At 45.3% G+C, this 17597-nt stretch overlaps 1 protein-coding gene across 7 annotated transcripts in view; it reads right to left on the reverse strand.

Moving 5' to 3' along the window:
- Positions 1–17597, reverse strand: part of LOC146798110 (cytochrome P450 2F3-like) — a 585105-nt gene that overhangs the window by 477440 nt on the left and 90068 nt on the right. The window contains exon 1 of one of the 7 annotated variants that reach the window (XM_085625329.1): positions 5260–5278. The exons of the other annotated variants lie outside the window; for them this stretch is intronic. The gene's annotated coding sequence lies outside the window, so the exon portion shown is untranslated. Of the gene's footprint in view, positions 1–5259; positions 5279–17597 lie in introns of those variants that run through there. 7 annotated transcript variants of the gene reach the window in all.

Genomic DNA, 17597 nt, shown 5'->3' on the forward strand with positions numbered 1-17597 from the left:
CAGTCAGTCTATAGTGATATGCCTGAAGCTGTGTTTTGGGCTGTCACTGTAGTGGACGTGCAATGGGTGTTGCAGTCCACTTTTACATTTAACTTAACTTACATGCCCTGGAAATACTTTGTACCACACATTATGAATTTGAAGGTTTCTAATATATGCAATTAGGGGTATACCAATTCTATCAAGTTTATAGGAGAAACACAGGCACCTAACTCCTTGTTATTAGGTGTAAAGGGCACAGAGTTCTACAGCCAGCAAAAAAAGTTAAGGCAAAAAATTCTGGGGGTACACCAAGCAAAGGATGGTCATTTCTGACAATCACTCTACCTCCAAGTCTAATATCACTGTGAATTACTGAGTGATGAGGTCTAACAAACCTGATCCAATAGATAACTTTATTTATCAGAGAGGCCTCAGTTTCAATTCTGCGGTACACCTACCACATAAACTAGTATTGGAACATTTGGAGACATTGCTACATTTCTGCAACCAGTATAGCAGGGCTATCCTTTCAAGTATGTGAGCAACTTGACTCTTATTTGCTGCAATATGTTTGTATAAACATATGACCAGTGATTTATTATTTCCAGATTGAATAGTGTTACAAGAATGAATCACTTCAAGATGCGTACATAATTGCCACCTGTATTTGGTTTAGAGTTCTTATCATTAGAGGGTCTTACTTACTCCTTGACTGTCACCCTGTTGTTATTTCAATCAAATGGGCTTGGCAGTGCGCACATTGCAAGATGGATGTGGCGCTCTAGCTTACCAGCCTCTCCTCTTTTCAACAACCACAAGGATCTGAAAAGAATACCACAGTGAGTGTTTGTTGAAGTGCTGGGTATTGTGGTGCCATGTTTGGCTCTTTGCACCTTTCCTGCATTTGGGTGCCATTCTTTGAAGAGCTCGTCTAATGGTACTGTCAGCAGTTCATAACCAACAATCCCAGTCAGTTTGGCGTCATCATATCCCAGCAAAGGACATGCCTGAGTACAGGCTGGGCCGCACTCTATTCTTGAAGTGCAACAAGCACACATTTTCATCAAAATATGATCTGCCCTTTTACTTTGCATACTCATTTATATTCTTTGGCAAAATTCAGTGACTTATTTTTTTCTTTTTCACCCCGTATTACGAAATTTTTTCACATCTTTTCTCACAGACATTATTCTTTCTTTCTTAAATCTTTATTTTGACTCAGAGAATCATAAAAGAATCATACAGTTACAATCAGAAAAAACAGAAGAAAAAAAACAGGATTTAAAATAAAAAAACATCTATAGTCAAGAGTGGATACAGCAGCAAAACCACATAGTAAGCAATTTTGAATTTCATTTCGGCAAATGGATTCTTCTAATATTCCATACCGCTGCTAGATACTTACTAATGGCAAATACAGTGGGAGAAGATGAATCACTTTTCAGCAGCCTATAGGCATCTAAGTAATGCCTGAAGCCCCAATTCCTGCAGCTGGGAATAATCCACTTTTTCCTAGATTTAGTATATTCAGGACAAAAAAACATTAAATGAATATCGTCCTCTAGCTCACTAGAGCAAGCAGGACAATTTTTTAGAGTAGGGGGGTGCCATTTGCTGGTGAGGGCTCTAATCGGAAGTGCGTTGTATCTCCATTGTGAAAATAATTTTCTCAAGGGAATAGGATTAATATCATTCAACACTGTTTCCAATTTATAGTAATCCTTCGTAGTTAGGAAGGTGGTGGTCATTGGTCCAAGTTTATCACTTGCAAAAGATACAGAGCGATTAGAGTTATAATATAATGCAACCAATTCTTTACGAGATATAGTTGCACAGGCCTCTAGAGGTTTTGTCCACAGGGTCAGAAGGCCCAGCCTAGAAAGTTCGTATTTAACGTACTTAAGCCATGGAATGTTGCCTAAAGCTGGGTGTAAGTAAAGTTCCGTAAGTTCCGAACGATAGCTCAAGAGTTCTGGGGTTGTCCAAAGACGCCTCCAAAAAGTTAGGGGCTTCACACCAAGTTCCTCCTTTATCGGTCTCAATCCCATGTCGAGCCTTAGAGGGAAAAGCGGCGTACTAGATGGAAGGGCAGCCAAATTCCGTAAGAATTTGTTTTCCGTAGCGGCAATTTCCGGGGCACAATCAATGCCCCAGAGTTCGCCGCCATATGTTAAGGCCCCACGTGCCTGCATTTTATAGATTTCCAGAGGCGGACCGATAGGATGAGTCATGGATTGATTCCATAATTTCAGAATTCCCCCCACCCTTTGGGTTAACTTTAAATTCGATTTTATCTGGTGGTGGGACCAAGACATTTTTTCATTCAGGGTTAAACCCAAGTACTCAAAGGTGTGGACTCTCTCTAGGCTAATACCGTTTATGGTGGGATTAGGTCGAAGAGACCTGGGGGGATTAAAAATCATAAATTTGGTTTTAGCCGTATTAATCTCTAGCCCTCGATCAATGCAAAATGAGACGAAACCATCGAGGACACGTTGGAGACCCATAGGGGTCTTAGCTAAAAGCAGGGTGTCGTCGGCGAACATAATGGCAGAAATGCCAATGCCCGCAAGCCGTGGAGCATCTCTGTTTGGCACATCGTTTAGATGAGAAATGAGACCATTTACATACAAACAAAACAAAGTAGGAGCCAAAACGCATTCCTGCCTTACCCCTCTTTCGACTGGGAAACTAGCTGATAGTGTACCATCTCTACCACATCTTACCCTCGCATAATTATTGGTATGAAGGCGAACTAGTATATGCAGAAGAGGGCCCGGAAGACCTAAATCTTGTAACACAGTCCAAAGTTTCGTGCGTGGGACTAAATCAAAGGCCGCACGCAGGTCAACAAAGACTGTGTAAAGAGAGCCCCCCTCAATCTTTACTGTTTTCCAGAAGAGCATACACAATCTAAAGATCTGGTCAGTTGTGGAAACGCTCTTTCTGAAACCAGCCTGATAGTTGCTCAGAATCCCAGAGGTCTCTATCCATTCCATGATACGGTCAAGAATCAACCTCGAGAAAAGTTTCTGGGCAACATCTATCAGACTGATAGGCCTATAATTTCCAGGCAGCAAGGGGGACCCTTTTTTGAAAATAGGCACAACTTCAGCACCGAGCCAGGTAGAAAGGATAGGCAAGCCATCAAGGATTGCGTTGAATAATAATGTAAAATATGGTGCCCAAACTCTAGGTTCATGTTTGTATAGGTCTCCTGGTACCCCATCCAAACCTGGTGCTTTACCTGCAGGAAGCAGAGAAATTGCAAGTTGAATCTCACTTAACGGGAAATTAACCTGATCCTGACTAGGTACAGCATATAGAGGGGCCTCCGAGGCAGATGGTAGCCCTTTATAAAGAGAACTGAAGTGGCTTTCCCATACTTCAGGGGCAATACTATTTTTTACAATTGCGGGAGGTTCGGTTGTGCCAGTAGCCACAATCAACCAAAATCTCTGTGAATCTCTAGATTGTAAAGCAGATGTTAAATTATCCCAATTTTCAGAAGCCCACTCCAATTTAGCATAATGTATTAGGGATCTGTAAGTCTGTCTCTTATGTTGGATGTCAAGCTTACTAGCTTTCTTTTTTATTGCATCCAGCAAATCACTCTTGGCCAATCTGCAGGTCCTATTGTACCAGTGGGGCCGATTTGCAGATCCCTTTTTACAAGGGGCAATTGGATTAAATAGACCAGAGAGGGTAGAAAATAATTCCTGATTGGCGCTAGCCAATTTTTCATAATAAATGAAAGAGGAATACTGCTCTGCAATTTCTACAACATTATTTAGTGTAAAAGCCACTACTGCGTAGACTTGGGATAATTCTTGGTGATTATCGACCAATTTATTCCATTTAATTCTGCGTTTGTTATTTGTAAGAGTAGCAGAGCCCAGTGTCTCCGTATTCGCTGGTGGCAGTAAATCGAGAGGGCTCAGACCTGATAGAGAAACATCCAGTATCAAAGGGTTGTGATCACTCTCCCCCCTTGAAATGACTTGAAAGTCAAGAACTCTATTCCATTCCTTGGCTTGAACAAAAATATAATCGAGTCTGGCCTCCCTGCCTGACTTATTAAAGGTGGACCTTGGGGGATTGTCTGAGATGGTTCGTCCATTACAAGCCCTAATTGAATGGACCATTGTCAGGGAAGTAATCTGAATAGCCAGTGGGGCCCAAGCCCTAGCCATTGGGCCTGCAACCTGAGTGATGTTCCAGATTTCATCCTCCTCTGAATTTATTTGGTCCACCAGCCCCTCAAGTGGTTCAAAATGGGAGTTAAAATCACCAGCTATAAGAAGCATTATGCGATCAGGGATCCTGGTTAAGACATTTGACAGAGCATCAATCACCCGGGATTCCGCACAAGAACTCACAGGCCTAGCGTAGACATTAATCACCGCTAGCTTAGTATCTAAGCCCCAGTCCAATATCAAACATAAAATATCATCGGAGCCAGTTTCTAAATTCGTAACACTACATCCCAAATGAGTAGCAACCCAAATAGTTAAACCACCTGAGGGACGGCCGTGGCCACCCCACACAGCCGGAATTGAAAAATTGGCGAAACCCTCTCGATGGTAATGTTGTCTTGCCCAAGTTTCTTGGAAACAACAAATTTGATGGAGATCTATAAAGGAGCCCCATATTGGACAAGCGACTTTACTAGATAAACCAGCTATATTCCAAGAAAGGACTTTGTGTCTAGCTATACAATAAGAAACAGCAGCGGGGGTTTTACAGGCAATTGGCTCACCAAAATTCAGCGAAGAAGGGATAATAGTGGGAGCAAGAATAGGGGCAAAACAAGAAGACTGGTGTTTAGAGAGTAGTGGCATAGACATTATTATAAATGGCTGAGTCTTCCTTGCCTAATGACAAGCACTCTTATACAGCTTCCCATAAAAGGAAATAGATGACTTCACCCACTCCTTGTACTGCTAACGGTGTGGAAGCACAAGGATCTTTCCTAAACAAAATGAGAGAAGAAATTCAGGCAATTCGTAATAACATAGATGTTATAAGTCTGTATATAAAGCACATTCAACATGACATATCTAGCCTTCTGATAATGAAATCCAGATCAGAAACAATCAGATTATAATTGACCAAATGTTTCTATTGGTCTCCTAGTGTCCTTTGATATCCTTTTTGTCTTCTAGATTTGGAAAATAAAATAGGCAAGATAATCTTTAGGTTTTCAACTTGCCGAAAATGTTGAAGGCCGGTAATATAACTCCTACCTAAAAACGACAGCTTTTGAAATTCAAATACCTGGATCCTTTTGCGATTGATAAGGCTCACTGAATTCAATCTCACAGGTAATCTGCTGTATCCAGGCCTCGTCACATGATCTTTAAAGTGCTTCACAACAACACCTGGTAATGATTAGGAAAGCAACTCATGAAATATTATCTCTCATAGCAAATGGCAATAAAATAGCATCCATCAGGTCTTTGCAAAGGTAAACTATTGCTATTCAGAACCAGTTTGCCCCTCTACAACTTCGTCTCAAAGGCATTGGTTATAAATATGGCATATTTCACCCATCTATTATGAGGATTTGTAAAGATTGTAAAGATTTCAGTGCTTCTCAGGATCTAATTGACATTCTAGATGAGCATCATCTCACTAACATGTAAGCTCAAGCAAGTACACTTCTGCCACATGCCACCTGAAATTGCAACAAATCTCTGATCATATACTATTCATCCTGTCTAGTTTCAGAGCTCTAGTTCTGTTACTGCCTGTGCTTAGCCCTCTGGGCCTCATTAAAATTTGTGGGCCTGATTCACATAGGACCTCCACACTCATGGCAGAGGCCCAGCAGTCATGAGGGAGCCTCCGTACTTATGGAAAGCTCTCCGCAATGAGAACTTTCATTTTGGAGATTCTGCCCCAAATGTGGAGGCTTAGCTGCGAATGTGGGCCTCCACCACAAGTGCGAAAACCCTTTGTGAATCAGGCCCTGAATGTTTACTCATTGTTTCTCTATTGTATATGTTGTTTTTACATGTTTTCTTTTTTCCCCTATGAGCTACTTAGTATTCTCTACTTTTTTCTCTAGTCTCTCCAATTATTCCTTTAAATGTTAATTTCTCCTTTACATTTCATGGCATCCTCTTCTCACCCTAAAATTGTATCTTAAATGTGAAAGGGCTTCAACACCCAGTTAAGCATAATAAAATCAGCAGTACCTCCATCACCATCAAGCTGACATCTGTTTCATACAAGAGACTTAGTTAGATGAAGCAATTTTATCATCAATGCCTAAAGGGCAGATTGGTCGATTTGTTTCCTCTCCTGCCACTAGTAGGAAAAATGAGGTAGCTATTCTGTTCTCCATGAAAAATCCTTTTAAAGTTTTGCATGAACACTGTGATGCTAATGGCAGGTACTTGTGTATTAAGGTTGCGATTGAAAAAACACTTTACATTTGTTTGGATTATATCTATGGCTTCACAGAAGATGACCCTATCTTTTAGAAACATGTAACCTTTGAAATTGTTAAATTAGGTAATGGTACAATGATTATTGGTGACAACTTTACTTTTACACACAATCCTCTACAAGATCGTCTATTTTCATCTAAATTTAATCTCCCTTAAAAATATCTTATTACCTTCAAATACTTTTTTTAAAGAACCCAATTGCTAGACATTTAGAGACTACACTTCCCTGCTCAGCGGAAATTTACTTTCCAATGCAATCTCTTTACTTCATACTCCAGAATTTACTATCTAATTACCTCTAGAAATTTATGCCACATAGGTCCTCAACGTAAAATCCTTAAAATTGATTTTTCTGATCAGCAATGATCTCAATCAATATGAAGCTAGATAATTACTCAGCCCCTAAACCACGTTGGAGAATGAACACAGAAACTACTCTTAATGAGACCAATAGAATCCAATTATTATATGCCATTTGTCAATATTTCTTGGCAAATCATCAAACAGATAGACTTCATATCATAATATGAGATGCCTTCAAAGCCACCATAAGGGATGCAGCTACCTTCTCTATGGCTTGTGAAATAAAACAATTTACTACTCAGATGTCATTGGTCAAAAAAGCCATCTCTAAATATGCAGGAGAACCTTCTAGAGTATGAATATGAAAAACCTTTTATTTCCTATACAAATCTTAATTTGGAAAAACCTGGATATGAATATAAATCATTACTTAGCAAAGAACGGGCGTACAATTTTCAAATAATAACGTTAAGATCCACTTTTAGACTAAGAGATCAGGGAGATAACTTGCCAAACTGGTGCTTAAATCTCCTATTTCATTAAATAAAATAAGGTCTACCATAACCTCACTCAGTTCTGAGAAAGCTCCTGGTCCAGATGGCATCTCTGCTGAATTCTATAAAGAATTTTCTGTACAATTAGAACCATGTTTATCATCATTTTTTCATGCATTTTCTCATGAATCCTCCATTTAAGGTTCCTTTTATGATGCACTTGTAGTTTTCCACAAACAAGATAAGGATTCCACCATAGTTTCAAATTATAGACCAGTTTCTTTAATTAATTATGATTGTAAGCTACATGCACAGATTCTCCCTGATAGGCAGTCTAAGATACTTGATTCCTTGATTAATCCAGAACAAGTAGGCTTTATGAAAGGTTGTCTTTCAACTCACAATTCTAGGCTTATCTGTCATGTTTTATCTGATGTATCCAATGCTGATCCACCTTTGGGTCCGTTGGCACTGGATGCAAAGTTCATTTGCAGTTTTTATTTACAGTGATGAGCTGTTTCAAATTCGGTCCTAACGTAATGCTGTGGTTAATGTCCTATATACACTCACCTCTGCTAAAAAATTATGTTAAGGGTTACTCTTCAAATATATTCTTTCCATTTATTTAGAGGTATTAGACCAGGATGTCCTCTGTCTCCCCTCCTTTTTTATTAGCTACTGGTCACCTCCAGAATCTCCTCATATATTCCCAACTTTATAAGGCATTATTATTGGAAATATCTGTATAAGCTGATGATGTGGTATCATTCATTTCTGATCTTGTTAACTTTATTTCTGCTATTTTTAATGTACGTAATGACCATTCACTGGTTTCGGGGTATACTCTCAATTGAACTGAAACTGAATTTTTCTGCTAGAATGTTCAATGTACAACAACTGTGATCCATCCATACAACATTTTTTGGTGCCAAAATAAACTTCGTTATGTAAATAGTATACAACACACAATGAAACATACTAATGATTATGAATTTAAGCAAAAGACCGACAACACAATAAACAGTTCCAATTGACTATTATGTCAGTAAACAATTTAATTTCAAGATTTGCAATCAACAAACAAACAGTATAACACAGTCTTGACCATAAGTGGATCAGTTCTTGATTTGTTGACACATAGATGAAGCATACACACAGCCGACACGTGTTTCGTCGTTTGACGACTTTCTCAAGACTCAGAATCAGTGTCCAAATAAAGAAAACGTAATCGATTTGAACATCCTTTACTTCTGTTTAGAAGGGGTTCAGGGATATTACTCCGTTCCATAAGTATCCATGAGATGCTACAATTAGCTTGCAAAAATGCAGCGTATAGTCCCTCCTAGCAGCAGGAGAACTAGAAGACTCGTTCTAATAGACGAGCGGAGGCAGTGTACCAAGCCTCTGGGAAAACGGTCGTCTTCCGTGATAGCCCATATGCGTGTCGCTCCCTGCTCGAATTTGAAAAAGTTCATGAACTTTATTGGACATTGATTCTGAGCCTTGAGAAAGTTGTCAAATAAGGAAACACGTGTCGGCTGTGTGTATGCTTCATCTATGTGTCAACATATCAAGAACTGATCCACTTATGGTCAAGACTGTGTTATACTGTTTGTTTGTTGATTGCAAATCTTGAAACTAAATAGCTTACTGACGTAATAGTCAGTTGGAACTGTTTATTGTGCTGTGCTCTGTTGCTTAAATTCTCAATTTGAAGTTCTGGAAAAAGCTTTTTCCATGTACTGGGCAACACTGTTGGTGGCACAGTGTTTACATTGAGCACGCCCTAGGACTGAGTTAGATTACGTTTGCAAACTTAACAGAGGTGCTGGCTATTTTCTTGAAACCACTGCCATCATTTGTATATAACGTACTAATGATTATGTTACTGCTGCAGGTAGAAACAAACTTGAGAAATGGTGTCCTCTTCATTTAAGTTTCTGGTGTAGAGTACAATCGATAAAAATGGTGATGGTAACTTGGGTTTCAAATTTCCTTTTCACTGTAACTGTTTTCTCCCGACAATTGTATAAACAATTACAATCTGTCATATTCACTTTTGTGTGGAATCCCATACCTCCTAGAAATAGTTATGCCAAATTTAAATGTTCTGAATATTCTGACAGATTAGCTTTTCCAGAGTTCAATGACTATCATATTGCCTTCATTGTTCAACTAGCATCATTTTGGTTTCACTTTAACATTACCCTCCCTACTTAGCTTACAATTGTAGAAAATATGACATGCCCATTACCACTACCTGCATTACCCACTGTCTCTACTAACATACATTTATTCAGAAAATCTTTACTTCTTAAAGATACAAAACAGCCATTTTATATTATGATAGTATTGGACTTATCCCTTTCTGCAGGGTCATGCCACAACGTTTTGCCTTAACCCTCTTGTTTTCTGAACCTGTTTTTGTTGTTTTTAGGCCTCTGCACATATAACCACTGCTATAGTGCTTATGGTCTGTCCTTTACTAATGTTAAAATTGGGTTACACCCTATTGCCACTTTTAATTTGCTTGGTAGTACCTATTTAGGTGGTACTACATGTACACAGGGCAAGTAAATTAAATGGTACCAGTGGTCTTACAGTACTGATTTACCACCCACTTAAGTAGCCCTTTAAACATATCTCAGGGATGCCATTTCAGCCAGCGTGGGAAGCTTGAAACTGCCATTTTGACCTGGCAAAATAAACCTCTTGCTAGTCTTAAACCTTCCTGTTTAATATATTTAAGTCACCCTTTGGGTAAGCCCTGAACCGCCCATTGGGCAGTGTGCAGTATATTTAAAATGTTTGACATGTACTTTTAAGTTTTACATGTTCTGATAGTTAAAAACTCTTAGATTCATTATCCACTACTGCAAGGCCTAACTCTCCCATGGGAGAACATTGGGTTACCAAATTTAATTTAGTAAGGGATACATTTAAATTGGGAGCAGATAGATAGGTAGAATTTCATCTGTAAATAATTGTAAATAAAGGCCTTCTTTAATGTAGTCAGGTTTTTAGTCACAACTCTAACAATGTAACTTTTAGAAAGTTGGCATTTTCTTTCCCAAGCCATTTGGTGCCTGCGGCCTGTCCCTGGATCACATGACTAAGTGTAGCTGGCAGTTGGTCTTTGTGTATTTCTCCCAGACAGTGAGACAAAGGGAAGCTAGGTGTTGGCAGGATAGGACACTCTGTCTCGAGGAGGGGGAGGAGCTGTCACATACCACACTGGCACACAACAAAAGCTCTACCTGAGCACTCTTACAAAGAGTTTGACACAGATCTTTTGTGATCCTAGGCAAGCTAGGGCATGGACAGGGAGGCAGGGAACTCTAAGCACCTTGGGAGGGCGGTGGAACACTCTTGAAGGTTCTCCTGCTTCAAAGTGAGCACCAAGTATAAATTTTGGACCTCAGACTCCAACTCTTCAGTACACATCTAGACTTGTTGAGGACTCAGAAAAGGACTGCTGTGCTCATTGCTGCAAAAAGGTCTAACACTCTGCTTCCCTGCTGTGCTGCCCTGCTACACTGCTGCCCAGCTGCCATCCTGCCTGAGTGAGATGGACTGCAGTTACATCTTGAACCCAGGAACACCAGAGTGACTCCAAGAGTTAGTTGGCTGACCCTCCTGATCAGAAGCCTCATGGACAAAACAGGCTGCCCCCATCATCAACCCAGCACCTAGGCGCCGATCACGATCCTGTAAAAACCGGGTACGAACCGTCGGACGGAGCATATTCTCCGTCCGACGCGTACCCGGTCGTAACAATATACAAACATGGAATTACGATTCGCACGGAAACACCATTTCCGTACGATTCGTACAAAACCCCGACCGACCAAAATAAACATACAAATGCGATCCGGGAAAGCGCCGACGTGACGTCGGGACGCACGCAGCCTGCCATTCACGAACCAGGAATTACGATTCGCACCGACGTCATCCCGCACGGACAATATTTTCCAGCTGCCAAAAACTGCCGGGAAATCAGGACGACGCGAACAAGGAGGACCTGTACGCGACGGACAGACATGGACCCGAACCTACGTGTCATCCCGGCCCTCATAGCAGTCGACCTCCTCTACAGGTTCGGACGCAGACGCCGCAGAAGGTCAGAACAACTAAGGGAGGGGGGAAAGGGGGGGGGGCAGGACCAGGGGCAGGCCACAAAACCACCACCAAAGTCACACAGCACACATGCCCTGGACATACCTGACCCCCAGGCCCTGGTCACTACGAGGGGGTGGGGGCGTGTCCAGCAAAGCCAGCGTCCGCCACAACGGAAGTGCCTGACGACGCGAACCGGCAACACAACTATACAGGTACGTCCCGTACCCACGCCTTAAGAGCGTGGGTACGAGTCGTACCACGCCCACACCTACGTCACCCCAACAATGGCGGGGCGGCTGTACCCACGTGGCAAAGGCCTGGGTACGGCCCGCACAAGCATTCCACAGCGTGGGCACGGGTACGCACGGACCGTACCCCCACCCGCGTATGCATGGAGCGTACCCCCCACCCCAACCGTGTATGTACGAGCCGTACCCTCACCCGCGTACCCTATGACCAGCACACTACTACATTTCCCACACACCCAACACATGAACACCACCCAAAACCATGTAGCAGCCCCACCAACAGCAATACCAGCAAAGCAGTAGTGTTCCAAGAGGAAAAAAATAAATTGCTTTATTCAGCATGAACCAAAAAATCTTGTTTGTAGGAAGTTCAATATTTACAAAGCCCATAGGGCAGTCCAGAAGTCACAGCTGGATGGGGGACACAGTGGGATGCGTGTCCCCTAGCTTGCCTGCACAGTTAGATTCCGTCGTCTTCCACAGGGGTGAGGGCATCATGTGGGGGGGAAGAACCAGGCACCGCAGGGACAGGAGGGCGAAGGGTAGGTGTCGTGGGTGCAGGGATGGAGGACTCCACCACAGGGGGTGGGGCAGGGCCAAAGGCGGAGGCCAGGATCTCGCTGCACACCTTAGTAAGGTCCTCCAGGGAATCCCCTGCACCCGAAGGAACCACAGGCCCCAAGGAGGGGGGGGGCAGAGGGATGGGTCGCAGCACCACTGGGGGAGGGTGTAGACAGGGGGGGGGGAATCAACCACCCTGACCGGGGACTCCCTTGACCGCTTGAGGGGTGGTGTCACTGTGGGGCTCAGGGACAGACCGGCCATGAAGGAGTCTTTGTGTGATATGTGGCCAGGAGAGCTGAGGGCAGCGGATTTGGAGGGAGTGGATTGGGTGGAATGCAGACTCCCACTCTGGCTGCGTGTCTTACGTTTGCCCCCGACCCAGTGGGTGTGCCTACTTCACCCTGTGTGTGCGTGCCAGGAGGTGTGCGTATGACCTTCCCTGCTGGTGTGGTTTCTGTGTCTGTTGTGGTGTGTGCATGCGTACATCTGGGTGTACGTGGGACAGGCATGGGAGTGGGAAGTGTGGATGGGGCAGGGGTAGGGGGTGGGACGTAGCACTGCAGGAGACCCACTGCTGCAGTCAGTGTCGAGTCGATGGACCTCAGCAACTGCCGTTGGTCAGCCTGCGATGAAAAAATGCCCTCCAAGTATGCCTCCATGTTGTGCAGCACTTGGCTGTGGCCATGGAGGACATTAAGGATCGCAGCCTGACCAACCTGCAACTGCCGCTGGATGTCCACAGACTCGGCATTGGCGGCAGCAGTGGAGACAGGGGCAGGGGGTGCGGTGCCTGGCAGGAAGGAGACATGTGGTGACCGTGGACGTTGGGAAGGGACACGAGCAAGTGGGAGGCGGCTGATGGCAATGGAGGGGGCGGGGTGCGATGTTGTGCTGCTGTCAGCTGGTGGTGCAGCCTCCACCCACTCGGAGAGTTCATCCTCGGACCCGTCGGCTTCATATTCGGTGGTGCCAGTGGACAGGTCCTCGGCCTCACTCTCCTCCGCCTCTGTACCACTCAATGTGCCAGCCATGATGTCAATGCTGGCACTGGTGCTCGGTCCCTCCGCTCCGTCTGTGCTCATGTCTCCCTCCGTGTCCCCCGACGATGCTGTGGGCAAGGTGAAGAGACAGCAATTAATCACACACCTGCATACATATGTCACATGAGTCCAATCTACGTAGGTTACAGTGCATAGCCTGAAAAGTAAGATCAGTAACATCTACAAAACAAGGTACAGATGTAGGGCATGCAACACACAGTTGGTTGACCCACCATGCCAATGAAAATCCATGGAGAGCATGACACAATAGCAAATGACATGAAATGGAGTTTGACAGAGGAGCCAGGCCCTGGGGACAATCCAGCACTGCATCTGCACCACACAGCGTTGCCGACAATAGGGATGAGGAGGGACAAATTCCATGAGCTTGAGGCACATGCTGCATAGGTAATACTGAAAACATGCCCAACATGACTGGCTCACTGCACCTTGAGTGTATGTCCAGCCAAACATCACACACTGGCCAGAACTAGCAAGGAGATTTCAGGTTTTGACATGTAGGCTTGCCCCGCACCAACCACCCTCTACATGAGACAATCTGTTGAGACACAGGTGGCACGTACACCTCTTAGTCTGGGTGAAATACACAGGGGATGCATAAATGCAAGATTGGACGCCAAATACCCGAGGTGCGCCTGTCCAAATAATCATATACAAATGGCCGGCATCAGATGATTGTAACAAGACACACAGGCACTGGCCACTGTGACTATGAACAAGGAAAATCAGGTCAGGCTGTACAGTGGACACTTGTACTACATTTCACGTCAATATACATGGTGCCAGGGGACAATGGCACAGAGCACAACCTATGCTGTAGACACTGAGAATGTCCACGTTTTGTGATGACACATATGACACCTAGGAAAACATGCCCCAGGGGACAGTAGTGGCAACACAGCTCCATGGTCCTGAATGGGAATGACTGCAACACACGCCACCATCCCTGCACTATGCGTATCGCACACTCATGCACATCATGTCACAGGCCACAACATAGGACATGCGCACTGTAAGGCATGACACTTGTGAGACTAACTCCCATGTCTGGACTCTGCATCAGTGCCAACTGACATGGAACCCACATGTACTGAACTGGACAGGGCACAGGCTAGGTCCCAAAACCGGTTACACACCACCCCCACACATGATGCTACAGGCATAGTTCACGTGGAGAAAGTGCCAGCCTAGATAACCTTGTGAAGGAGGGACTACACACAGACCAGGGAACACATTGCAAGGAGGGGAAGGGAGGCAGGAGAGCACAGCTATACAGTGGGTAACTGGATCTGCACAGCACCTTTAAACCCTGGCAGTGTATCCATGCAACTGTGCACTTACAAATGCTGGTGAAACACAACAAGCACACATGTACCTACCCCCTTCCTGCTGCTGCATCTCCTGTAAGCGCCTCTCCAAGTCTGGAAAGACCACCGGCAGCACACGCTTGTGGATGTGGCTCAGTCGGCGGCGCCCACGGTTCTTATGGCTCTCAGGTGAGTCCCCCAGCAGGACCCGTGCGATCCTCCGCGTCCAGCACCGGATATCCTGCCAGCGTTTCCTCACCTGGGACAGGCGCCGCTTCCGACCATCCGCACTCCTCACGGCGCTGACGGCGGTCAGCCATATCTGCTCCTTGGCAGAGGCGCCTACCTGTGAGGATGAACAAGTGACACTACATCAATACACCTGGCACATTTCACAGAGACACATATTAGAACACATTTGCTGTTTACAACAAGGCATAGTATGCATCCAACGCATTGCACCTTTGTCATAGGGACATGATCCTCTGGGGAAGGGCAAAAGCAGTACGTGCCATTGAAAGTACACAGGTGGAATGAGGGCAACTACACAATCAATGATCCAGGCTCACACTGTGCATCACAAGCTACACCAGGATAATGTGCAGCACCTCTAAGCAGTCACATGCCACAGGCCACTGACGCTACCGCAGCAGAGTACACAGACACACACAGGCACAGGACATTCACCTGCCATTGCCAAATGCAGCGACAAACCTCACTCTGCACATGTGCCACTAGACTGTGGGGGGCTCACAGGTGGGGGGCTGGCTCTTCACGTCAGACACACAGCACTGCTCCCTGCTCACATCACATGGCCAGGGTATATCCATCCCTCATGCAGCTGGGGTGCTACACTCCACATATGCACCCACCCACATGACAGGGGACTTACACACACACCGATGTCCAGGGTACGAACACATCATGTGGACACTCTCAGCACAGGTACACAGAACAAACACACATCTGTGGGTACAGTCACCTGCCACACTGGGCTGACCACATAATCACATGAGGACTGTAGAGGCAACATTCCCAGGAGGATAAGACAGGCAGAATGTGGCATGCACCATGCAGCGATTGTCACATTAAACACGATGCAAGTGAGGACGGCAGACATGCACCACTGCATGCTCTGGCTGGGAGACATCAGGCATTCCCCCCCGGGACCCCCCTACAGCACATAGCATGTGTGAGACACCTGGACACAATGCCAGAAGTCACAGTCACAAAAAAGGGACACAGTCTGTGCCAGTGGACTCTGCACTCACCTGATACCCTGAACGCCCATACAGCATGGGGTACTGTGGGAGGATCACATCCAGCAAAGCCATGTTCTCCTCCAGGGTGAAGGGCTGTGACCTCTCCACAGACCTTGACATAGTTCCAGGGAATCAGTAGCAGCAGCTGGGTCGTGGAATCCAGAGATGTGCAGGCAAGTGCTCCCTCATGGGACCTGGCAGCCTTATATCTGCCTTGCTGGGCTGTTTAATGCACAGGAGTACAGAGTGATTGGTCACTCACATTTGCATCCTATGTTTCCTCCAATCCCTTCAAACCTAGCACAGTCAGTGGGTTCTTATTGTGTTTTTTTCTTCAGCATGATGTCAACCCCACAAACACATTGCAACAAAGTAGATTCATTCCAACTGACTTCTGCTGTGCACCTTCCAGAACAAATTCAAACTTTAAACTTGGTCTCCATGACAACCAGCATGCATGTAGGCCTTAATACTTGTCCCTCATGTGTCCCCTATGTAATTTTGAGCTTCACACAAAGGTATGGTGCGTTCCGGGGCCCTAGGGCACCCCAAATGCATAGCAATGGCCCGTACAGGCGTGTGTACGGGCCGTACCACTATGAGTACGCATACGCAAGAACACCCATAGTGGTACGGCCCGTACACATGCCTGTACGTTCACTATCACTATGGGTGCCCTTGCGTATGCGTACTCGTAGTGGTACGGCCCATACACACGTCTGTACGTTCACTATCACTATGGGTGCCCTCGCGTATGCGTACTCGTAGTGGTACGGCCCGTACACACGCCTGTACGTTCACTATCACTATGGGTGTCCTCTCGTATACGTACTCGTAGTGGTACGGCCCATACACACGCCTGTACGCTCACTATCACTACGAGTACGCATACGCGAGAACACCCATAGTGATAGTGAACGTACAGGCATGTGTACGGGCCGTACCACTACGAGTACGCATACGCGAGGGCACCCATAGTGATAGTGAACGTACAGGCGTGTGTACGGGCCGTACCACTATGAGTACGCATACGCGAGGGCACCCATAGTGATAGTGAACGTACAGGCGTGTGTACGGGCCGTACCACTACGAGTACGCATACGCGAGGGCACCCATAGTGATAGTGAACGTACAGGCGTGTGTAATGGCCGTACCACTACGAGTACGTATACGCGAGGGCACCCATAGTGATAGTGAACGTACAGGCGTGTGTACGGGCCGTACCACCACGAGTACGCATACGCGAGGTCACCCATAGTGATAGTGAATGTACGCACACGTGTACGGGCCGTACCACTATGGGTGTTCTCGCGTATGCGTACTCATGGTGGTACGGACCGTACACACGCCTGTACGCTCACCATCACTATGGGTACACATACGGCAGCACTCCCATAGTGATACGGGAATGTACACAGGCCCTCTTAGCAAAAGTACGGTGGTTTTCACACATCACAGTGGTGACAGGCAGCACTCAGGAAGGAATAGGGCTGACATACTTGTCCATGGATGGACATCAAGGCATTGTCTGGCCAGTACTACATGTGTGGGGCACAGGTGTGAAAGGCTGTGATGTGGCACATTACTCCTGAGTCGAGAAGGCACCAGATGTATGATGAGATGTGTACACATGTAATGTGTAACGGTGCAATGTGTGCCAGGCATGCCCTTGACTCCTTTGACATGTGTGCATGTCGTACTGCACACTTGGGATAAGCGTCACTGGCATGGCACGGACACCAACCCACGAAGTGTCCCCTGAGGTCCGGTACAGGGGTTACCACACCTGACATGTCACTACC

This window comes from Triturus cristatus, chromosome 9 (assembly GCF_964204655.1).
Source record: "Triturus cristatus chromosome 9, aTriCri1.1, whole genome shotgun sequence".
In the NCBI taxonomy this organism is placed as follows: domain Eukaryota; kingdom Metazoa; phylum Chordata; class Amphibia; order Caudata; family Salamandridae; genus Triturus; species Triturus cristatus.